General features: G+C 34.9%; 1 pseudogene; it reads left to right on the plus strand.

Moving 5' to 3' along the window:
- The first annotated feature begins 11,871 nt into the window (after window positions 1–11,871).
- On the plus strand, window positions 11,872–13,070 carry LOC18432209 (rust resistance kinase Lr10 pseudogene; annotated as a pseudogene).
- The last annotated feature ends 13,599 nt before the right edge of the window (window positions 13,071–26,669 follow it).

Genomic DNA, 26,669 nt, shown 5'->3' on the forward strand with positions numbered 1-26,669 from the left:
CCAAGGGGTATAGATTCTATAACCATGATACTAGATCATTAGTAGAAAGTCATGATGCTCATTTCTTAGAAAATATAGATGATGAAAATATTTTAAATAAGTATGTTAACTTACATGAAATTGATAAAAATAAGGGCTTGGAAGATCCTGTTTCTCATACTCCTTCTACATTTGGTGAGAATGATTGAATTGAATCAAGTATACCAAACAAGCTTAAAAGAACTAGAGCCCCACCTACGACTTTAGAAGAATTTTATGTATTTATGAATGAAGATAATTATTATTTAATGAGTGAGGATACCATAGATGAACCTCGATGCTACAGTGAAGCTATTAGTTCATATGACTTAGCTGAGTGGACTCAAGCCATGGATGACGAACTTGATTCGATTAAAGGAAACAAAGTTTGGGAGTTGGTTGACATCCCTAATGATAGAAAAGCCATCAGTTGCAAATGTGTCTTAAAGAAAAAGCTTAATGCAAATGGATCTATTGATAAATATAAAGCTATGTTGGTAGCTAAAGGATTTACCTAAAGGGAAGGTATCGATTATGCGGAGACTTATTCTCCTGTAGCAAAATTTTCATCTATTAGGATCATCTTTGTATTAGTTGCATATTATGATTTATAATTATTTCAGATAGAGGTCAAAACAGCTTTCTTAAATGGAGAATTAAAAGAAGATATATATATAAGACAACCAGAAGGGTATGTTATTTAAGGCCACAAAGACAAAGTATACAAGCTTAATAAATCTTTATATGGTCTAAAATAGTCTTCTATGCAATGATACTTTACTTTTCATAATGCAATCACTAAAATTGGTTACATAGCCAACAGATTAGACCATTGTGTATAGGTCTGGAATAGTGGGAGTAATTTTGTTATATTGTCACTATATGTGGATGATATTTTCATAGCCGATAATGATATTGGCATGATTAACCATACCAAATCATGGCTAAGTTCCCATTTTGAGATGAAAGGTATGGGAAAAGCCTCATATGTATTGAGCATTAAGATAATAACAGATAGAAGTTCAAGACTTCTATGTTTATCTCAAAAAAAATGATTTCGAAAGTGTTTTAAAGAGATTTAAGATGAAAAATTGCAAGCCCATAGATACACCTGTTTGTAAAGGCTTGAAATTATCAAGAAAATGTGTCCATTAAATGATATTGACAAAGCTGCAACAGAAAGAATTTCATATGCTCAAGCTGTAGGATGCATAATTATGCCATGTTGTGTACAAGACCTGATTTGAGTCATGCATATGGTCTTTTAAGTAGATTTCAGAGTAATCCTAGAATGGCTCATTGGCAAGCGGTAAAAAGAATACTTAGATAAATTCATAAAACTAAAATTACAAGTTGTGCTTCCAAGTTGACAACTTAGAGGTTACTGGGTACTCTGATACAGATTTTGCAAGAGATCCAGATGATGGAAAATCAACTTTAGGATTTGTATTCCTCTTTGGAGGTAGATGTGTTTTTTGGTCTAACAAGAAACAAGGTTGTGTAGCTCGATATACTATAGAAGCTGAGTATATTGCTTGTAGTATTAGTACAACTTATGCCGTCTGGATTAAACGCTTCATAAATGATTTTAAGTTAGATATAACTGAGAGACCTATTAAAATTTTTTATGATCATTAGGTTGTTATCTCATCAATTAGAAATGGAGCTTATAGTTCCAAGGGTAAGCATATTGAAATTGATTATCATTATATTTATGATATTATTGGAAAGAATGACGTAGCTGTAAGTTACTTGTCATTTTCATATATGATTGCAGACCCTTTAACAAAGGGATTGAGTGCAAAAATATTATCAAAGCATGTAGCTTTGACGAGACTTACAAATATTTAAGTCAGACCCAAATGGGATATTTCTTTTGATATTTTGGTCATGAGAAGAAAAGCCGCATTAGCATGAAAAACCCCATGACATGACTTTTTATATTTTTTGTTATGAGATGTATAACCGCACTAGCGTGAAAAGCCTCATGACAAAGATATGCTCATTAAGTGGTATTATATCAATATATTTGACCCTCATAGTCAAGTGGGAGATGTTGGTACGTATGGGTGGCCATGTGGCCCTTATACATGCTATTTTTTCTCTCTTTAATTTTTATCATAAATATTATGTTTATCACTAAAGAATGGCCCTTCTTAGAGAGAGAAAGTCTCGTTGTCTAACGGATAGAAAATAATCACCCACATCTTAGGATCACAGGGCCACGTTTCTCAGAGTTTTAAGAAGAAAGCCGAACGTTAGCGAACGACCTCCTCCATCCCTTTATAACTAGGTCTTTTATGGCCTTAGAGAGGAATACACAGAGAGTTCTCATTGTTCAGGAAAATCCTCCACTCTGTGATCCTCAATCTTACTACACCGCCAGTAATCCTGGTAGTTTTTGGGTTCATCTCTTCCTTAATAATCCAGCACAAGTTTCCCTATTCCCCAACTATGTTTTTGGCTTGGGCAATGCCCTGGAAAGTCCACTCGAGCTCACCAAGTGATATGGCTTGGATCAAGGCCGACCCCTTAACCGAACCAAGTGTTAAAAGGTTTGATTTGAACTAAGGGGTACCTTTTATAATTGCATTGTTCCATATGAGCTGAAATAAGAAATATTTTCCCATTCTCTTTTCTAAAAACGAGGTGAAGAAATGCATCAAGACAATTTTTATGTAGTAGTTTGTTTATTATTTTAGGAGAATTGTGTAGCAATATTTTCTTGGTTCACAAAATGGGCTTTAGAGTTAAATCCAAGGTCTTAATCCAAGGTCCAACAATTTGTTGTTACGGTTGCTATGCCGAACATCTTGTTATTATAAGTGTTACGATGGGAAAATCGTGTCTTTTATTATCCCAAGAGGGTGAATATATACACATGGTACATGATCACAATCCCTTGATTATGGGGATTCCACAACAAGTATTTACCAAAATATAGTTGTTCATATTGTACAAAAAGGAAAACTTCCATAAGGATAACCAACATATGATGGTGCGTATCTTACCATAAGGAAAGTTTCCGTATGGATGCCTATGAGCTGGGAAGCCAACTAACACTCCACCTCAAGTTGGAGAGTGAATGTCAAGAACATCCAATTTGCCGATTAGTGAAAGAAATTGTTATGTGTCAAAGGTTTTGGTGAAAATGTCAGCGACTTGATGGGTGGTTGGAACATATGATATTTGTAGAATGCTGGATTGAATCTTGTCTCTGATGAAATGACAATCTATTTCAATGTGCTTCATGTGTTCATGGAACACTGGATTCACGGCAATGTAAAGACTAGCTTGGTTGTCGCAAAACAAGATAGCTGGTTTTGAATGGTGGACACCCTAGTCACAAAGAAGAAAATGAAGCCACGTAATTTCACAACTTGCAGATGCCATGGCACAGTATTCTGCCTCAGCAAAAGAGCGAGCGATTGTGTGTTGTTTCTTTGTCTTCCAAGATAATAGAGAGTTTCCTAACATAGCAAAATAGCCAGTAGTGGAACGACGCATATTAGGACAACTTGCTCAGTCGGAGTTACAAAAAACTCGTAGTTGGAAAGGCACTGTTAGAAGGCATGAGTAAACCTTGACCTGAAGAGAGAACTAGACACAAGGTTGCTGCAAGATGTGGTTTACGAGGTTGACTCATACACTGACTGAGGATGTGGACATGATAGACAATATTAGGCCTATGATAGTCAAGTATATCAATCGACCAATAAGCTTCCGACACATAGTAGGATAAGATATAAGGTCATCAATAGTGATATTTATTTGTGGTGTTGTTCCATGGGTAGATGAATAGGACGTGCCCCAAGAAGCTCGAATTCGTCAATAATTTCCATAGTGTATTTGCGTTGGGTGATGTAGATGCCCTTTTTGGAACGGACAACTTCAATTCCAAAAAAATATTTAAGGAGCTCGAGATCTTTCAAGTGGAACAATGATGTCGTTCACATACACAAGAACTATAGTGAACTCATGATGTTTTCGACGTGTAAATATAGAATAGTCGGCTTTAGATTGAACAAATCCAGTATGGAGGAGAGCATAGGAGAATTTTACAAACCACTGTCGAGAAGCATGTTTAAGGCCATAGAGACGCTTATGTAATCGATGCACCCGTTTCTCCCCCTGTCTACAAAATCCCAGGGTAAGAGTCATATATATTTGTTTATACAAGTCCCAATGTAGATGTAAGGGCCAATTTCAGAGAGAAGCAATGGCAAGCAAGCAGCGTACTGTAATGATCTTTGCAACAGGGGCGAATGTCTCATGATGGTCCAGACCCTCCCACTAGGTGTAACCCTTGGCGACGAGACGTTCTTTATATCACTCAATACTTTGTAGACCTATTTGCAACCAATGGGCTTTTTGTCAAGAGGCAAGGTGGTGATTGTCCAGGTTGTGCATATCTAACAATATGGAAAGCTTCTATATGGATGACTATGAGCTGGGAAACCAGCCAATAATAAGGACCCGGTTTCTATGTGGCCAAGCTCGCATACGTAGAAATGAGGGTTTCTTAATAAATCTATTTTTGAGATGGATTTTCAGACTTAATTTTTAAGGACATGTAATCTCTAACATGGAGATTATGAATATGAAAAAATAAATAAATTTTTAAAACTAAAAATAATAATACTAGTAAGAAAACATTTGGACCGTCAGTTTCCATTGTTTTTAGATGAAACTCCTACTTGCATCCATCTCTAAAATGGATGCTTTACATTGTATGGATTGCACATGTAGATATGCGGTCCAACCCGCATGAAATAATTTTCCTTATTATAATGGTAATAACAACTTGATATTTCATATAACCACAGTGGGTTTTGCTTATAAGACGTAGGCGCTAATTAAATAACATGTACTTGAAAGTGACTGTTATAACGATTCAGTAAACGCTTGATACTGCGATCAATCTTTCTCATTTTATCTTTCCACCATGGAAAAAACAAACAAATCACGACCATTGAGGAAGGCAAGATTGTTTGGTGCGTCCAAGCCCGCACCGGTTACTTTGAGAGCTTGGAGATCTACTCTGTCCACCAAAACTGGGTCCCTTAAATAATAGTCTGCCAAAGAAAAAGTTAATTCAATGGTTCAAACATTTTCTCCAAAAAATATCATTTTTAGTTTTTAAAATTTACTTATTTTTACAGATTAATAATCTTCATATGAAAGATTATACATTCCTGAAAAATTAGGATCAAATTCTATTTCAAAAAATAAATTATTAAAGGGTCCGCATTTTGACTCCATGGACTCAGAAAGAGTGTTCTTGAGGAAGATATTCATCATTTACCCCACCATGATTTTAATCTTGAGAAATTTTAAATTTTCAACTTCTTTCCTAATATGCTATACATTTAGCATTATATTTTGTTTAATAGTTCCTCATTTGGCATTTCTATCAGAAAATGCCAAACGCAATATCAAACTCCAAAGCAAACAGAAAAGGGCCAAATCCACACATACGGGACGGCCAAACCAACGAAAGACAATCATTAATGTGTTTAAGAAATGATTAATGAATCTTATATTAGGGTTTGTTGGCCGAGGGCCCTCCACCTTGTATTTGGCAGGGCTTGGTTTGCAATAGGCTTGCCTAACTCTCGGACCCGATTGCCTGACCCCTATGCCCAATGGGCACTTACACGTGCTAATGTAGAGGTGGCAATGGGCCAGGCCACTAGTCAAGCCATGATCGTTATAGCACCGTCCAGTGTCTAGCATGGCCCATACTGCGCTGAAAAGGCCCTAGCCAAGGCCCAGCTTTGGTCCTGTCTTGGCCGAGGGCTGGGCTGGGTCAAAAATATAGGGAATAAATGGTAGGACACGGCTGGCCATATCATGGCTTTGGCTTGGCCTGACCTCAGGTCATTGTAGAAATTTTAGAAACCTATTTCAGAGTCTCTCATCAAAGCCATCCCTTTAAGAGCTTGGTCCTTATAATTAAATTATTTCGTGTACTTCAAGTCAAATGTGGGCTCCTTCCAACAATCAATGTAAAAGATGAATTCCAGATAAAAATTTTGGAAGGTTGATAATCTCAATCACTATAATCATAAATATGAAAAGATAAACAATCTTGAACCTTCAAATGGACTATTTCAAACTTATAGTAACTTAAATTTTTGCAGGTCATCCAATTCCCACTAAACCCAACCATAAACATATAGACGGGTATGGGCCTGGGCCTCCTGGCCCATGCCAATAGTATGGCCAGGCTAAGGGTGGCAAGGGGTCCGGGGGCCCGGCCTGACTTGGTAATCCAAGCCCTAAACAATTAGGGCCTGGCCCACAAAGTGTGGTCTAATGGCCAGGCATGGGCTAGGTCAACACAGGCCCGGTTTGGCCCGGTCTTATTTTATTTTATTTTTTCATCTTTTTGCTTTGTTTTCCTTTAATTTACCTGGCGCGACCCATCCTTGCCCTGAAATCCGGCCCAGGCCTGACCCATTGCCAGGCGAAGCTCTGATGCAGCACGCTTCCCAGCTGGGCTTCGGCAGGAGTATGGCTTCTTGACCATGTACTGGCATACTCGGGGCTCAGATTAGCCCCGGTCGAGCTCTGACATGGCCCACTATCACCCGATCTTGGACTTTAGAAGAACATTTCGATGCTTGCAAATATTAATTTCAAATCTGAATAGCAAATGATTACAATAAGAAAATTTGATTTTGACAACAAACATCAAACAAATGGCCATAGATTAAAACATAGGATCCTTTCAGAGTTTAAATTGACATAAACAATTAAGGCATTGATGAAGACGGGTTACTAGGTTTCTTGGATTTTGGTGGATAAAGAATTGTAAAAAACAAAGAATATCATCAAAGGCTCTCTCCCTCTCTCTCTTTCTCACATTTCGATTCACAGTGATGTCAATGTATGTATCAATGGCTGGTTTTCTTGCTGGAAGTTTTCCTCCTCATCTCTGGTCTCGATCATACACTTCAAGACCAGTCTTTCATATCCTGCCCTCCATTCGACTGTGGAAACTTTTCGGGCCTAAAATTTCCATTTTATGGAAGTGATGGTTGGCAAGACTGTGGCCTCCCACCGTTGGGCCTCACCTGTGACACAGACGAAGCTTCACTATATTTTGGAGGCATTGTCTATGAAGTCGACAATATCTCGATCCCTAACCGTGAAATCCCGCTTAAAAACATTGAATTTGCGAAGAATCTTGGTTCTGGCAACTGTCTCCTACCTGCACTATCTTCCAACACAAAATACGAACTACTTTTCATCGTCTTTCGCCCAATATCGATCTATACATCTTTGAATGCAGTACTAGTGTTGATCATTCCCAGTTACCCCTGGAAAATGCCAGTGAGTTTTACGGTTGTATCGGTTCCTATCTCTACTATAGTGATACTTTGACCAATGTGTCCCATTTTCAGAAAGATCTTGAGAATAATTGCGCGTTCGTGTCACTTCTTGTTCAGAAATCCAGTTATAAAAATCATAGGGATGAACTCCCTTCTGTTTTTGATGAGGGATTGGAGTTTCAGTGGCCATTTTACAGAGGTTGCAGCATATGTGAGGACCAGGGGGTACATGTGGATTTAACAACACGGTTGGAGATTTCGTTTGTTACTGTAGTGAAGGGTCGCGATTGAGCGGTTGTGGTTAGTTCAACTATTGAATCTGAAGTTGGCTGAATTTTGGTTTTTTTTATGTCCAAGTAATTTTCACAACTGCTATGTACACAGTGATTTGTGTAGGGACACTAAACTTTTTTTTTAAATACTAAATGCTATATTTATATATAAAAATTATAAAGAAAGTCGGTCAACTTATTTTTTTTAATTATTTTTCAAAATTACTTCTTGGTCCGAGAACATCCTCGGACAGATTTTTAATTTTTCTTTTAGTTTTTATGTTAGTAGGGCATTCCTGTAAAACTTTGGGCATTGCCTTACTAACAGAAAAAGCTAAAAGGAAAAAATAAAAATTCAGATCGAGGATTCCATCCTTAGACAGTTTTGAAAAAATTAAAAAAAAGGCAGGTCGACATACCTTTTTTGTAATTTCGGCCTATAAACGGACGATCTCATATTTTAGAAAAAAACGTTAGGGTCCATAAGTAAATCGCACTAAATTAAAAAGGAAAAAAAAGACTTTTGATCTTCGGACAATATAATGGAGATTAGGGTCTTTTTATTTGGCCAATACACGATTATTTCTTGAAATACTTAGCTTGCATCATCGGAATTCCCAAGGAAAGTAGGGCATGTTTGTAGAAATTGTATATTTTTTATTTGTCATAAAAACTTATGGCCCTGATGTGCCAAATATTGGGCAAAACAAGAAAGGAATTTTTTATAAAAAGCATCTGCAATGATGAATCTTTGGATTTTTAACCTCCTGTTTGTATTTACTATTTAGAATAAGAAAAAAGTTTATATAAAGATGCAACGTTATAGTGTAGAACTACGGATGCACATCAAAAATCCATAGAAAAAGATAGTTTTAATGTTGAAAAACCCTTTGATTGATCATCTCGACATCGAGATGTATGACCATGAAAAATAAAAAGATTTTAAATCTTAGAAATCGTGCATTTTACAACATATTATCTACACCGTCTATTTTTAAGATTTTTATATATTTATAGATCTACTTGATTTTAACAATTTTTTAAATTTAAAATTTTATAATTAGGTATAAAAATAGATTTTGAGATAATCCTAAGAACAGTTTACATCAAAATTATATATCATGATAAAATTTGAAGGTGCACCTTACCACTAGAGCTATGGATGCATCCGTATGCCAACTGCACCCTTAGAATAATGACTTATACACCGTGTTATTTGTAGGTTTCCAAAAACACCAAAAATTTAAATTGCATGAAAAGCCAACATAATGGCAATTTTATTGTGATATTATCCCTAATTTTTTATTGGATTAATGGTCCGTTTGGCTCCCTAATTATACAAACCCAAGTTTTAAATCGTAACCTTACTATGCCAACCTTCGTGAAACTTGAAACATGATTGTTACCTAAATTATGCAAATCCCATCTTTGGATAATCTGATTGCATAACATCGGTTTACTATTTATTGAATAAATTATCCTATATTACTTTGTAAACAAATAATAATCATACTATTATTATTTTTTTAATAATATTACTATATAATATTGCGATACTGTAGTATGAATATTAATAATAATAGTAGAATAATGGTCCTATAGATCATTTCTCATAATATTATTATAATAACAATCGTTATAATAATATTATTATTGCAATATTGTGTCATCTCTATCGTGCTTATATAAAGCCATGTGGATAAGCACGTCTTTTTTTTTTTTTTTTAGTACCATTCTTATGCCCACTTTTTTGCAAACAAAACGTGATTATGGGTCTAAAAATGAATGTCAAAAATGTTTTTGTGTGAAATATCCTAGGTTTGCAAAACATGATTTTGCATACCCTAGTATCCAATGACCCAAAAAGGACAAATTAATTCAACTGCCTAGGGTTTAAAAGAAATCTGATTGTATCTAACATTGTAAAACGCTAGTCATTCAAGTCTATCAATTGAAGGCTTGAAGGACATAGTAGGAAAAAGGGTGGGTTTCAGAGAAGCCAAAAGATTTCCTACTCCTGCAGGAGTATACAATTTATTTACTCCCTTAGGCAAAATATATGCTAGGGATACATTTAGAACTCAAATTTTACAGATATAATCATAGAATGTTCTCACAACTTTTTTTTTTTCAAAATAATCGCTTTACATACTAAAAAAATTAGTTCCTTAAGATTGAACATAGACATTCCTGAAGGGCTCAATCTAAGTGTCACAAAATATAAAATTTTAATGTTTTTATTTGAAAATAAATATATAATAATTATTATATCGTTCCCAAAATTTTAAACTAAAAAAATCACTCTACCAAGGTGTTTTGACCGAGGGAGTATATGCACAATATGCTTGAGCACAATATATGCACTCCTCCATGGTACGCCGCATTTTTCTTCTTGAGTCCGCGGCTTTTGTATAGTGTCCTATTCCAAACAAATGATGAGGATTGGGGCGTAGATGATCTTATGCCTCAATAAATTATGACTCATAATCTATTGAGGGATTACTATTTTTCATTTGGTTTATTTATAACTCGAAAAATAACAAAAGAAATGGTCAAATTACCTCCACTATTATTACTTTGTTAAAAATTGCATAAACTGCCCATGTTGCGGTATTTGGAACCTCGAAAATGTGAATGTAATTTTATACTTTTATCAATTAGTCTAATTTGATATCTAATAAGTACGAACAATTGTGACATATGTTATTTTTGTTGTTTTACAGGTTTTGATCAAATACATACGGCCTCTCCGGGTACGAGTTTTAAATTTTTATACTTCTTCCGTAAAAACAACTACATATGTGCATGCACATACATGAGCTTACACATGTGCTCTGCCCATCATATATAGATTTGTTTCAATTACATTAGTTGGAATTACAGGTAATTTGACAGGTGATGTTGGATACATGCAATTTCCTTGGAATGGTGAGATTTTCCTCTCTTCTATCTTGAATTTTAGAGTGGAATCCGGTTAGTATCGGAATTCGCTTTCTCGAGATGATATCCCAGAGATGTTACTTCATAAAATAAACTTACAAGTATAATATTATTGGGGCAAGCTTTTTATGCTGCCCCTACAACATAAAACTTATGTACTTCCTCTTATCCAACTGTCCATATTGAATGGAGGGTTAAGATTGCTCTAATCACAATGTCACATCTCTACACTAGTTTATTTTTAATTTTTTTTATATAAACTATTTTGACATCAAATTTTGGACATCCAATCCTCTATTAAACTCACACTAACGAAAACATTTTTCTAAGAAGGTTGATGGTTTCTGCTGTTTGTGATCCAAAAACTGGGGTAGAAATAACTTTTAGCCAGAAATTGATTTCACTATTTTGGGTCGAAAATAGAAAAAAATTTTGTCTTACCTTTGGAATTTTTTTCCCATCACACGTTTAAAAGCGTTTCCGCTATCTCTTCCATATAACACCATTTCTTCACACTCGCTCTCCCCTGTTGAAGTACCATCGAGACTTCTCTGCGCCAAGATGAAAAGAAGCAGCCTCACCACTGATCAAACTTTACTCCTAGGAATTTTAGCTCTTTGTTGAACACCATTTTTATAGGTAGTAAAAATCTTTATTTTTTCGTTTTTGTTTTTACCATTATCATCTCTCTTTTTTTTCTTTTTTTTTTAATTGATAAAGAATCATTAAACTTCTTAAACTTGCTTATGTTTTGTTATGATGCAACTGTTTTTCTCTCTAAAATTGCTACTCGATTTAACGGATTGTCTACAAAGAGATCATTTATCATTTGTATAAAAATAATATATGAGAGTTGATGGAACTTCCACATGGAAAGAAAGGAGTTCAACCTTCTATTTCTCAAGGGTATCTAAGAAATTAACCTCCTAGATATAATGAGCTTACCCTTACATTCTAGATATCAGGCTTACCTTTACTTTTTAGATATCCAGTATGAACTTATCCCCATCTCATATAAGGGCCTGAAACCGTTTAGAAAATAACTATTTATTTACATATTATATTTTGGTAAAGATTTTAAGGAATGATAAACTTTACAAAAAGTTCACATGGGATTCTTCCCATGAAAATAGGATGCCAACTAGAGGCCTCATGACCACACATATCAACATTAAGTAGTTTGAGGATGTTAAAACTTATATTATTCTCATTATATATGCTAATACTTTTAACATTTAAGTTCACTCTCGTTGACTATTCTCTCTGTTCAATATTCACCACTTCTTACAGTTATAATTATCGTAATGACGGGGGCGTTATCATCTGCAGTATTGATCTTCATTCTCAAATGGTCCTGTTACAAGACCTGCACCTTCTTTTGCATGAACCAATTTCAGAATGACAAATATGTGGAAGAGTTCCTCAAGAATTATGGGATCCAAGTGCCTCAAAGGTATTCATATGTTGAAATAAAAACAATGTCTAATTTATTTGAAGAAAAGCTTGGACAAGGTGGATATGGCAGTGTTTATAAAGGAAAGCTCTCAAATGGAGACCTTGTAGCCATCAAAATCTTAGGGGATTCAACAAGTAGCAGAGAAGAATTCATAAATGAAGTAGCAACTATAGGGAGAACAAGCCACGTGAATGTTGTTCGGCTCCTTGGGTTTTGCTCCGACGGAAACAAGAGGCGTCTAGTCTATGAATTCATGCCCAATGGTTCTCTTGAGAAGTTCATATTCTCTGATAAACCAAAGGGAGAAAGATAGAGTTCTCAGATGCTGTACGATATTGCGATTGGTGTTGCCCGTGGAGTCCAGTATTTGCACTGTGGATGCAACACCCACATTTTACATTTTGATATAAAGCCACACAACATCCTCTTAGATCACAACTTTCATCCAAAGATATCGGATTTTGGGTTGGCAAGGCCATATTCTCATGAAACCAGCAAAATGGTTACACTAGCAGCAAGGGAAACCTTCGGATACATGGCCCCGGAAATTCTTTCGAGAAATTATGGGGCTATCTCACATAAGTCTAATGTTTACAGTTATGGAATGTTATTGTTAGAGATGGCAGGGCAAAGGAAGAACAGTGATTCAAGAATGGGGAAGCCAAGCCAAATATACTTTCCAGCTTGGGCTTATAAACAACCTGTTGGAAGTGGAGATTTGAAGCTTGGGGCCATGAATGAAGAAGGGGAAATGTTGATTAAGAAGATGGTAATGGTGGGCCTTTGGTGCATACAGTTGAATCCTTGCCATCGCCCTTCTATGAGAACAGTGATAGAGATGCTAATGGGCGATGTCAGGGACTTGGAAGTGCCCCCAAAGCCTTTTGTTTCACCTGCTAGGGGGAGATTGGGCCGCTCACTTTCTTAATAATCACCCACCACTCGTGTGCCATATCCTATAGACAACCATTAGAGCAGTACATCTTTGTTTTCTCCTCTTTTCGTTTCTTTTCTTTTTTTTCTTGAATTTTATGACAAACGAAAATGGTGGATGCATAGCCCCTCAGCTTGATGAATGTTAATAACTTCCTATGAAACCAGTGGTTTAAAATCGGTGACTCGGATCGATGAATCGGCTGAATCGGTCGGATTAAGCTTTAATAAAAATCTGAAAAAATTATTAAAATTCATTATAAATATATTTTTTTAGGAATTCAATAAGAAATGGGGCTACTCCATTAAGAATTTTCATTTCTTTGCATGAATATGCGAATATTGATATGTTTTTTCCCTGCATGAACTACTATTTACCATTTAATTTATATCAAACAAAAGAATAAAGATAGAATTATCATGGATTAAGTATATCATCATACATGAACTACAATAAAACATATAATTCATAGCATACGATCTAAAAATAAAATGACAGACGACGTCGTTCTTCATCTTGGTCACGCTGGTGCCATTGATTGAATTCGTGTAACAATTTATTGACTCGTTCTAAAACGAATCATCCAAATTAGTGGGCTCCAGACTATACCCAAATACCTGAGTATTAGTGTTTTGTTGTGGTCATAATCCAAAATCCTCGAAGCTTATCCATCCTTCATGCTCACCTACACTGTCGTGCTCATCCCTACCCTCTTGCTGTTGGGACTCGATATGTGAATAATTTGGCTGGGATTGAGTGGCTTCAGAATCATCATCTCTCTCATTTTCCCTTAGACCCCCTTCTCACTCTCCTTATTAGGTGCAATATCACCGACATCTCTGATGAATTGTGGATATGTTGGCGGACTGCTTCCTCTTTCATATTGCTCATCACCTTCTTCAAGATCTTCCTCACCGATAGCCTCAAAGAACGCTCTTTTGTGCAAAACTAGCTCCTCTTCTTCTACTACCCATTGTTCTGCTGTTTCTGTGACAAATATTGTGTCCAAATTTATCGGCCCATAGTCCTCAAGTTTCCTTCCTATTTGTCGCTCTCGGAGGTTTAAATTGTAATGAATGTAGACTAGTTTATGAAGCTTATCCGAAGTGAGTCGATTCATCTTAGTAGTGTGCAACCATTGGAACGTACTCCAGTTTCGCTTATAGCCAGTAGCAGAACATGTCTGGGAGAGCACATTGAATGCTATCCTCTTTAAGTGAGGTGCATCACTACCATATATCTCCCACCATTCAGCTGGATTAAAATGTAAAAAGCATTGTAAGGGCAATAACAATTTATAAGATAACCTAGATCCATCTTAGTTCAAGAATTCCTGGCAAGTCTAGTTCCAAAGGATCCTATAGCATCCCAATACATAGCAAGCCAAAACAAAATATTTCGTTTTAGTGTATTATTCCTCATAAATATAACAACTCAATCAAGTTCTTACCCAAATATTAAATAATACCTCTTGTATTGCTGCTCCCTGGTTTCGATGACTTCTCTCCAACCTGGCAATAATGTATCTGACCCCTTCCATAATCTTATGGGGATATTCAGGTATCAAATAGAAAATTTTGGGTTGAAGTGGTAACATAGAAAATATATAGATAGAGAAATGTCATTTAAAATTTCATCAAAAAATAATTTAGAATGAAACATTCTAATGATATAAATATATATTTACCTGCATAATGAATTGGACGACCAAATTTGGTGTTCCGCCTTCTTTCTATAATCTCGATCACTTTACTAGTAAAACTACACTTCTCCCCAATAGTTGATTTGGCTCTCTCGATACGTTCATAAAGGATGCTCATGGTAGCTTTCTTGTCAATATCCATCATTTTAACACTGTGATCAAAGGAGCAGTGGCCTCTACGACATTGGAACATCGAGACCAAAACCTCCTATTTGAGACTATGTCGTCCACTTTTAGCCCGATACTGAACTTCGAAAGGCGGTCATTTAACCACTATTCACTGGTAAACAATCTCTTTAATGCACTTTCAGATTCCTGAATGGAGTCCACAACAAAGTAATCTGTCGCAAAGCGGGTTATGGCAGGCTTGATTATCTCTTTTTTCTTATACTGTTCTCTGAACAAAAATAAAATTTTAGAGTGGTTATATATAAATCTTGACACCAACCTCGCTTCCTGTAGAGTATCCTTTACAATTTTGATCTCACCGATCTCCTCTAACATAAGATCGATGCTTTGTGCAGCACACGGGGTCCATACTAGATGCTTCATCTTCTCCATCAACTTGCTGCCCGCAGAAACACATGCTCGCGCATTGTCCGTAATAAACTGGACTACATGCTTATCTCTCACCTCCACTATCTGATCATATAATCGTACCAAGAAGTTTGCATCATTCTTTATCCATGATACGTCTTTGCTAGACAAAAAAGTTGTACCTTTTGGGGAATAGGCTAAGAAGTTTAAAAGCTCCTTTTTGCTAGCTTTATTCAACCAACAATCACTCATGAGAGTAATACCTGTTCTTAGCCAGCTCTGTTTATATTCTTCAATCCACTTTCTGACTTTCTCCACCTCTTCATCCAATATTGACCCACTGAGCTCATATGTCGTCGGGGGTTTTACCCCGAGCCCGACTCTTTGGATTGCATTGACCATAGGTGGAAAATATGGGTTATTGGCTGCATCAAAGGGGATCCCTTTATCATAGAACCATTTACCAACATATCTGCCCAACATGTTTTTCGTACCTTTCACCATGCCTTTGAGGGTCATCTGTTGTGATTTAGGCTTTGAGAGAAATGGGTCTATACGACTATGACCTGCAATACTAATACTCCTAGATAAGCTAGAAACAATTTCTTCAACGTTTGATTCCTTTTGATACATATTGCCACTACCCCTCCATACATATTTGAGCTGGGCCCGTCATATATGCTCGAGCTGGGCTCGCCATATATCTTTGAGCTAGGTCCATCATGTATGCCCATGCCATAACCACCAGGCATTCTAAACCTGCGTTCCCTCTAATATGTTTCCTGTAAAGTCACTCTTGTGGCCATCTTCAAGTCACTATTGTATTTCTCTTCTGGATCATTTCGCTTGGCGGCGTATATAAACTAGTTATCTCCTCATCCATCCTCTGCTTTGTAATTTCTTTACCTTTGGTAGCCTTGAGAAATGCCGCCATCTGCTTTTATACATTACTAGGAACACTATTACACGCAGAAACATCTCCCGTAACCCCTGCCAAGTGTTGTTTGAACCTATGCACTCCACTAAATATCACTCTTTGGTAGTAATTACAAATAATTTTGTCTTTTTTGTTAGAATCAAGTCATGTTGCCATGCAAGGTCTTCCGTAGATCTTGTCATGGTTCAACTGTTTTAATATGTAAAAAGTTAAAAATTAACCCGACAGTTCAACATGAAAAATAATCACCATGTGTAGTGATAATATGTAGGGGTAGTTCACGAAATTATATTTGTTGTTAATGTAAAATACTTCTATTGACAAAAATATTTTAGTTCCTACTGGGAAAAATAATTTATTTATGTAACATTATAGATAAAAATAGCCTATATCCGTCACTATATATAGAACAAAAAAATTTATATTGATATAGTATCAATAAAAAATATATTTACAATGGTATAGTAATTCACAATGCTAATATATATAGACGTGTCACAAATCTTCATTTCGACAAACATGCATTAGTTCATACTAAGAAAAAAAAACTCTTTATGCAACATTATAGATAAAAAAAAGTCTGTATAAGTCACACTTAGAATCAAGAAAAAAATTACAATAATATAGTCATCCATAATGCCACTACACGTATATTTGATACAAAAAACATTTACAATGATATAGTCATTCACAATGCCACAAATAAAATTTACAATGATATAGTGGGCACAATCCCAACTCAATTGAAATGATCACAAATAGTCGTACATCTCAATTACAAATATGCAAGATAATATAATAAAAAATGCAAGCTCCAAACATGGCTACAACTCTATTATCAAGAACATACATTTTTTGCATTAAAAATTTAATAATAAAATTTAAAAATGCAAGATAATATGATTATCATACATGCCACGATTTTTTTAAAATGATATTCACTTTAATTCCTCATGATAATACAGTTTAACAACATGTATTTTTTGCATTAAAAATTTAAGAAATTAAAAATACATTTTTAATGCAAAACTGCATTAAAAATATAATATAGTTTAACAGCATGTACTCGATAATGTATTTTTTTGCATTAACAACAAATTAAAAAATACAGTTTTGCATTGAAAATATAATAACATGTATTTTTTTGCATAAATAATCTATCAACATGCAATTTTTTGCACTAAAAATTTAACAATAAAAATTAAAAATATTTTTTAATTCCTCATGATAATCAAAATCTGGTCACGATTTTCACAATTTTTTGACAAATCACGATTTTTCAAAAAAAAATTGATCATGAATTAATAAAAAAAAAAAAACGCATTTCTCTACAGACACACCTACTATCAGTTATTCCAACTCAAAAATCCGCGTCAAATCAAATAAATTACATCAAATTGAATACATGTTTTGATAAACAACATTATAAGGAATCAAAGCTCTATAATATTAAAACATTATTATAAAAAATTAAATAAAATTGATTAAATTGAGGAAAAAAAAAAAAAACACAGTTCTTCACACACATCAATCATTCAACCTTAAAAATCAAGCTCAAATTAAATAAATCAGATCAAATTGAATACATGTGATGATAAACAGCACTATAAGGATTCAAAACCCTATAAATTTATTATTTACAAAATATTGAGTAAAATTGATATAATGAGGGAAAAAAAAACAAAAAAACCGCAGTCCATTTTTTTTCACAGACATCAGTCTTTTTTTCTAAAAAATCAAGCTCAAATTGAATAAATAAAATCAAATTGAATACGTGTGATGATAAACAACACTATAAGGAATCAAAACCCTATAAATTTAACACATTATTTACAAAATATTGAGTGAATTTGATAGAATGGTGGAAAAAAAAAAAAAAAAAAAAAGGGGGTTGTTCTTACTTGTTTTTCATGCACCCGTGGGTTCAAATTCAAATTTCAAAATACTCACAAATTATGAACAAAAACTTCTGAACAACACTCTTACGATCAATAACACTCAGATTTTACGAAAAATGATGCTCTCTTTTGCTTGAAATCAAAGAAATGGCGAAACCCTAAAACTCACTCTTCGTTCTTATATATCCAAATTTTTTTGATCAAAATAGGTAATTTTTACTACCTTTTATTGACTGGAATGGCTGAAAAATTTAAATGAAAAATGATAAGAAAATGAAAAAAAACCATAAAAATCGTGAAGAATATTGTGCAGCCCGTGCTCTTTGGCGAGTCACTGTTGAGAACCGGCCCGATTCAGTGTTTCACCGTTGGGAATCGCCTGTTTCTCTCTAGACAAGGGCGATTCCTGATATTGCAGTGGAACCGACATGGGTATAGCGGTTCTCGAGTCGAACCAGGCGAGTCCGGTTCGACTCGTCGAGTTTTCAATCCCTGCATGAAACCAATTCCAGTGGACCCGATCTTTAACTAATGTTTTTAAGAACGGGATGGTGGCCATACCAATGACGGCCTGCCCAGCCGGACCGGATTAGATTCATCCTTGCTGCTTATAGAAAATAGAAAATAGGAAAATTCAGAAGATGAAGAAAAGAAATAGAGAAAAGTTGGAAAAATAAGGAAAGTTTAATAAAAACATTATAGGAATATGAGTCTTGAATACTTCACTTTCCATAGTTCCATTAAGGAAAAATAATTAAAAATTAAATAAAGCTAAAACGAAAAAAACCTAATATTTTACTGTATCTACCAAAAAAGCAAAAATCTATACTGATATACTTATTAAAAGAATAAACAATCTTTGCATTGATTTGGAAAAAAAAAAAACATTTCTTAAAAAACCCTAAAAATCCACTCTTTTTTTTTTTCCTTTTTCAAAATATAAAAGTAAGAAATCGAGGAAATAGTGTAATAAAAATCTTTTGGGCTCGAAATTAGTTGGATTGATGTCTTGTCCTGACGGTTGCCTAAATTTTGACAAACATATTGGTGGTTTCCGGGTACATAGAAAAAACATCGCAACATAGTTGCCTCTCTCATTCTAAAGACAGTCCATTTTAACGCCCCAAATCTATTATGTCGCAATGGCCATATGATATCTATTACATTTTTGGTTCGATTTGTTTAATTATGGGGTAACAATTTGTGAATAGTTGAATTACTCGTTATTTAAACCAACCACTTTTCTCATTGCAAGATAGAATAATTATTTCTAAGATATCGTCGTAAATGGGCAGATGTCCTTATGTGATCGAAAAATTTTATATACCAAATGTTTGAAAATATATTTCATTCAAAGTTTCTGAAATACAGTTTACTAAACAAGTTACCGTATATACGAAGATTACACGTAGTTTTTCAGGTGTGTTTAAAAATAAAAATAAAAAAAAGTAAAAAAAAAAAAGTTGAGAAACATTTTCTATAAACTGTTGGGTAACGATTTCATGTCACAATGTCATTGTAATATAACGAAATCACATTTCTCAAAAGCTATATTATACCCTAAAATTTTCACACACCCTCTCTTCATCCCAAAAATAAATCTCCAAAAAAGTAGATTTCAATTTGCACAATAGATATGGTCAAAATGAGTTCTCCTCAAAAAATGAATATTTACTATCTATTTGATAATTTTCACGATTTAAACCTTTATGAACTCCAAATTAACTTTTTCAATAATTTTCATCTGATGTGAATAAAGTCATCTAAAACGTTGCGAAAGGGGAAGAATTCTTATAAGGCCTAGATCTCATAGCCTCACCAAAGTGGACGGCCAGAGTGTATATTTAAAATGGGATGAGACAATTTAATTGTTAGATTTGGTGCTATCCAAAATCATCTAAATAAAGAAATCCTTGTGGGATAAAGATATTCCCAAATTATGTGGATTGAAATATTTCTATATTTTGTGGGATTGAGATTTTCTCATATTTTACGGGATTGCGATTGATATTGATAAGTTTCCTAATTGAAATAGAAATTCAAAAAGGATTACTATTGGATATATCTCTTGGTATTTTACGATATATGTTATATCAATACAAAGTTTCCTATTATGTGTGGATTTCTAATTATATATATGCGATGAAAGTGTATAAAATTTGTATACTCAATTTGGGTCACCATATGGGAATGGTGGTTCCTCTGGAGAGAGAGAGAGCGAGGTAGAGCCTCTTGTGCATAAGATGTGATTTCCTCTCAGAGAAGAGAGCTTCCTTTAGACAGAAATATTGTGATGATTCCTCTTTTGTACTCCCGAAGATTGAGAGGTTTGTTTCTTATAGAGAAGCGGTTCTCATTGAGATTTTGAGTGGTTTCCCTTTTAGTGACATAAAATCTCGTTTACTCTCAAAGTTGTTCTCTTCCTAGAAAGTGGCTTAGTTATGGAATAGATATGAGAGATCGGCAATGGTGCCGTTTAGGAGAGCGGGTTTAAAAGGGTTGCTCGACTTGGGGTTTTTAGTCGAGGTTTGTTCCAAAATCTTTGATGTAACTTTAATTGGAATTAGTGGATTTCTGTTTGTCGTGCCTGTGGATATAGCCCTTTTGGATGAATCACGTAAATCTTTGTATTCTTGTTGTATGTGTTCATAATTATTTCTCAAACTTTATTTGTCAAATATTGACCTATTGGGTTTAAAGCTTCTGTGCGCACAAATGATATCAGAACACTACATTACCTTTGATACAACGTGGTCACAATTCCTTACAACCATTTAATGTGAAATTTGATAGCTTGGATGTGACACAAAGTTTGAAAAGATTTCTTTTGAAGTTTGAGCTCGGTGAATGGAATAATTGCATGCACTTAATTTCATATCTAATGGTCAAGATTAATGTGACCACTTTGTATTAAAGGTAAATGATCTCATTCTATGCTTTCCCATTTAAAAATTGTGATCAAACAAATGTCCCTAACATAATTTTTAAAAATTACTTCATTACATTACTATACGACCGTTACATAAAATCACTCCCCTCAACTGTTTACATATGTATATAATTTTTCCAAACAAGCCACAAGTATACTGTCATGTTGCAACCTATGATTTTATGGGATGGTGAATTAGACATGAGAGTGCATTTAAGATGCATTCCGAAGCAATTCGGTAACCAAATGGACTTTTCTCAAAGTGTGGAAAAGCGACTACACACTTGAATCCACCACTTGGTGGTGGGCCTTCTTCTACACCCTTTCACAAAGTGTGGAAAACCGACTCCCACTTTTTTGGGTCTTGTTACCAAGCAAAGCAAAACCGAGGAATTTCTCCAGTTGTGCATGTTGCTAAACATTCCGTTTGGGACATGGGGATAAGAGCCAAGTTTGGGCCGATGCCTTCACCACACTCATTGTGAGTCGTTTACCTTTTTAGTGCTCCAACTCTGAATAACCATCCGGTATAGAAAGATTAGTGGTCATGAAATAATAATGGCTTCATTACAAATCAGTCTATAGATGTCAAATTAAATGGCTTGAGGTGTTTCAAAAAATTTGAGAAATATGACATCCAAATGGCTTGGGGTATATTAAGAAATTTGAGATTTTTTTAAAACTTTGAGTCTAGTTAATTGCCCCAATTTAACATCTTATAAACAAGATGGTTGTGATCTCCATGTACTAAAAATAAATAGTCTCTTTATACAATTTTTTTTATTTGGTACACTCTCGATGCTTATGCCCGAACAAAAGATTTGAAATTCAAAAAAAAGGGACGGATAATAAAGTCTTTGAACTTCTTGACCAAGTAGGAGATGATATTCTTGTCTAAAAACAAAAAGAACACATTACCTTTACTGGTCGTGGAACGAAAAACTTTCTTCACTACTGTAAATCCCATTGTTGTCCTAGGTAGCCTTAAGAACCGCTAAACTATTACTTCGTTTAAAACATACTTGACTACTTGCTTGACAAATGCAAGTAATCCATCATTGATAAGCCAATCAGAAAATTCATTACATTGTTTAATTATAAATAGGTCTTTTTCCTTGGAGATGAGTTAGTCAAGAATTTAATATATTGGCCCCAAAGTATATTGAAGCCACCGTGGTCAACCAGAGTTTGGTGAGAAGTTAGCTTCTATTGAGGTATGGACAACAACAAAGAGAAGAGAAAATCTGGGTTAGGATAGGTCAGACAAGACCGAGATAGAGAGAGAGGCCAACTCGGTGGCCGATCACTTGGCCAAGAATGCGACATGTCTTTCTGAGGCCACGGTTTGGCATGCCCGGCCACTTAATTTTATTTCTCTTCTAATTTCTTTTGATATGGTTAAGACTTCTCATGAAAGAACTATACTATAAATTCTTTATCCTTTTGTACCATTCTTACGTAATAATGAATTAATAGGTAGGGGCCCATTTTTTTGGGGTAGATTAGTGAAGAATACTGACCCCTACCCCTCTTTAGAAATAATTAGCCGGTTTCGAATGCGTTAGTGAAAATAAAAACCTAAACCGATAGCGCTCAAATAATTCTACCATCGTGACCTCAACTCCATTCTGGATTCCCCCGTTGACTTACCCAAAAGAAGAGAGAGAGAATCTCAACAATATTTGTGTGCGCCATAAAGGTAGATGATCTTTCAGTGGTGAAATGATTTTGTGTTTCTGTTGGAGCATATTGTTCATTTGCTCCTACGGGCAAAACTCAAACATGTATATTTTTGGTATCTCATGGAGAGAGAAAGTCTCAACAATATTTGTGTGCGTGTGTGTGAAAGGTAGACAATCTTTCAAGGTGAAAAGATTCCGTGCTTCTGTTGGAGCACATTGTTCATTTGCTCCCACGGGAAATACTCAAAGCTATGAATATTTTTGGTATCCCATGACACTTGTTAGCTTTTTTCCTTTTAAAAGGTCGTTATTTCTACTTCATATTCATGATTTTGCAGCTCCAAAATAATTGCAGTTATGGTGATATATGAAGAAATAAAATAAATCGTATAAAAATAAAAATTTAAAATAGTCAATTTATGCTTTAGAATCATAATTGTCGTGGGATGTAAAATATTAGGTCTACAGTCGACCTTTGTGGCAGATTTTTAGAAGGAGAAGCACCACACCCCATCCTTGAGCAATTGGCCTTTTTCTGACGACAAGGATCCTTATAAAGTGGTGCAGAAAGGTGGAAAAGGACACGACGTCGGTTGCATCATAAAGCCATCTGTTTTATGTAAAGGACCCGGTTTCTATGCGGCCAAGCCCGCATAAGTAGAAATGCGGGCTTCATAATAAACATACTTTTAGGATGGATTTTAATACTTAATTTTTAAGGACATGTAATATTTAACTCGAAGATCATGAATATGAATAAATAAATAAATTTTAAAAACTAAAAATAATAATTTTCGTAAGAAAACATTTGAACCGTTAATTTCTATTTGTTTTTAGATGGAGCACCTACTTTCATCCATCTTTGATAGATGCTTTACACTTTCTAGACCGCATATGTAGAAATGAGGTCCAGCCCGCATGAAACAATTTTCAGTGTGTTATAAAATAATAAAACTAAGAACACCTCCTACTTCTATTATAGTGCCATTCTAACAGTTCCTTCATAAAAACACATTCCTATAACTAGTTATTATCAAGATTAGACCGACCACCGAACCAGTGATGTGTCTGGCTTGACTGGTAGTCGAATTGGTTTGAGCAATATTTAGAAATATTACTAAAAATATGAACTATAACTTAAAAATATTTAATATATTACAAAACATGTTACCCAATTTGTTTAGCTAGTCGACGGTCGAAAATGACATGCTAGACTGGTCAAAACCGGTCAAATATTGGTTTTGAAAAAAAAAATATTAAGCTATGATTTTACAGATTAATCTTCTTTAGGTTAAAGATTATATATTCCCTAAAAAATAGGATGTAATTTTATTTCAAAAATAAATCTATTAAGCAGCCCGCATTTCTCTATGTGCGGGCTTGGCCTGCATGCTAACCACGTCCTTATGGGAAAATTGTTTCATGTGGGCTGGACTGCATTTCTACATGTGCGGCTTGGCCCGCATGGTAACCACGTCCTTTAATAATCAAGTTGCATCCAAATACTACCCAAATAGTGACAATCCATTTACAGGTAATGTATTACGCTCGTAATATATTTCACAAACAATATATTTTCAGATATCCATACGGCCCCTTAAGATAATGAAAGCACTGGTTGGGGAGGGGAAGCGGTAATTAGCCCGTAACATTATTGTTCACCCACAAATATCACGTCAATTACAATTTTCATCTTGAACTTATGACTAGATTTTATACAGTTCGTTTTTCAAATCTTTCTCTTAGAAAGAAAGTACCTAACTCTGAATATTCTAAATATTGACAAGATTCTATGTAGTTTGATTTTTCAAATCTCTCTCTTAGAGAGTAAGTTTCCATCTCCAAGTATTCTCACATCCTTGGGACAATATGGATAACTTATAAAGCCAGAATCTTCGAGCAGAGACTCAAGGGAAGATCTCCTAGCTGGAGAGGAGAATGATGGCTTTGCAAACAAAACTAAGGTTCGAGAGTTACCTTCGAGCATTTCAACCACTTTAGTCGTACTTGGATGATCAGCGGTGTTAATTTTTATGTATCAGAGACCAACAACCGTCATCTTTTTCACCATTTCCTCTTCCTCTCCTTTGATATCTTGCAATTCAAGACCTCCTCCATATTTAAGGCGAGAACATACCCAGTCTGGATAGTATACTTAGTTAGAATTAGCCACTCGTTGATCAAACTTTTTTCTCCCACCGACCATTTCTAAAAGCAACATTCCAAAGCTATACATGTCTGATTTATGAGAAACAACCCCAAATAGTCATGAGTATACTTCAAGAGCTATGTTTGTTATAGTACTAGTTACTGATAGCACACTTTGTTTGTTATAGTATAGCTTCGCGAGACTGAAATCAGATATCTTGTAGAAAAATCTTGATCCAACAGGATGTTATAAGGCTTGATGTCGAGATGAAGTATAGGAGTTTCACAACCACGGTGCAAGTACTCAAGCCCATGACTTGTAACAAGTGCTATTTTGTACAATTTTTCCCAATGAAGGCGATGTCTTTGCTATTTCTTAGAGAAAATAGATCTTTCAAAGGATCCATTGGGCATGAAGTCATATATGAGAGCTCATTTCCATCTGTCTGTACAAAATCCAGTGAACGTATCTCTTTATATAGGGCGGCGAGTGGCCCTAGCCGAGTCTCAGAACATAGGGCGAGGAGTGGCCCCGAACGAGTCTCAAAACATTGCCTGTGAATATCATGGTCAATTACAATTTTTACCTTGAAATCATGACAAGATTTCATGTAGTTCGATTTTTCAAATCTGTCTCTTAAAAATAAGGTTTATGTGTTTGAGTATTCACTCTTTTGGCAATATGGATAATTCTGTGTTACCATAATCTTCGAGTAGAGACTCAGGGGAAGATCTAATTGGAGAGGAGAATGAAGGCTTAGGAGAAAAAATTAAGGTTTGTAAATTAGCTTCGAGCATTTCAACCACTTTGGTCATACTTGGACGGTCTCTATGCAGCATAGACCAACCACCATCATCTTATGTTCCATTTCCTCTTCCTCTCCTTTGACATCTCCCAATTCAAGATCTCTTCCACATTTAAGGGGTGTATATCTTTTCACCCAGTTTATTTTATATTATTCGCCGCTATCTATTTTAGATTCCCTGAGAATGCATATGAACCCATACGAGGAATATCGCATCATATATCAAGCAAAGAGTTTGAAGTTGGAAATATCAAAAAGAGGTTTGAGTCCACCATTGTCAAAATGATGAGTGGAATTGGATTACATAACTAGTTCGAAGTTGTTTCTTGATGTTGTTTAGGCAGGGAACTTGCTTATACTAATTCGTGACGAGATGGTTTAATGAGTAGATATGAATATCCAAGTATTTAGTGTTACTCGCAATGTTTAGGAACTCTTCTCAAGGGACTTAGACCTTGGGTGAGGCAAGTTGCTTGGTAGAGGCCTGTATAGGGCCAGTACAACGAGAGGAATTTAAGAAAGAAAATAAAAATACCAAAAAAATGTAGTAAAAGTAAAATAAAACCAAAAACCACCCTAAAAGTCCAAATAAACATAAAAATTATATAAAATTAGATTTTAAGAAAAATGATTAATAATTATGACATTTAAAATAAATTAAACGAGAAAAAATATAAAAATAAAAATTATGGAAAAACACTCCCCAATCTTTGCCAAAAATATCCAAATTCTATAACAAAAAGTTGTACAACAAACCCATATTTTTTACAACATTTTTGGATTTGTTTTTTAAATCTTTTTAAAAAAAACCCTGAGTCTACACACAACTTGGGTAATTTGAATTTTCCCATATGAGGCCGAGTTACCCACCCGAGTTCGAGTGGACTCGAGTGAGTCCTAATTACTCACTTACTCTATGGGCGTGTTTGATAACAGGAAGCGTCTTCCTGAAAGTTTAGAACTTCTTAATATTGTTCAAGTTTCGTGTTTGATAAAAAAATTGAACTTCAAAAGAAACTTTACATAAGAAAACTTTACATATTCCGATCTCCCTTTAAAAAAAAAGTTCCAAC

The sequence above is a fragment of the Amborella trichopoda genome, chromosome 13, assembly GCF_054954075.1.
Source record: "Amborella trichopoda isolate Santa Cruz 75 chromosome 13, AtrichopodaSantaCruz75HAP2 v2.0, whole genome shotgun sequence".
Classification (NCBI taxonomy): domain Eukaryota; kingdom Viridiplantae; phylum Streptophyta; class Magnoliopsida; order Amborellales; family Amborellaceae; genus Amborella; species Amborella trichopoda.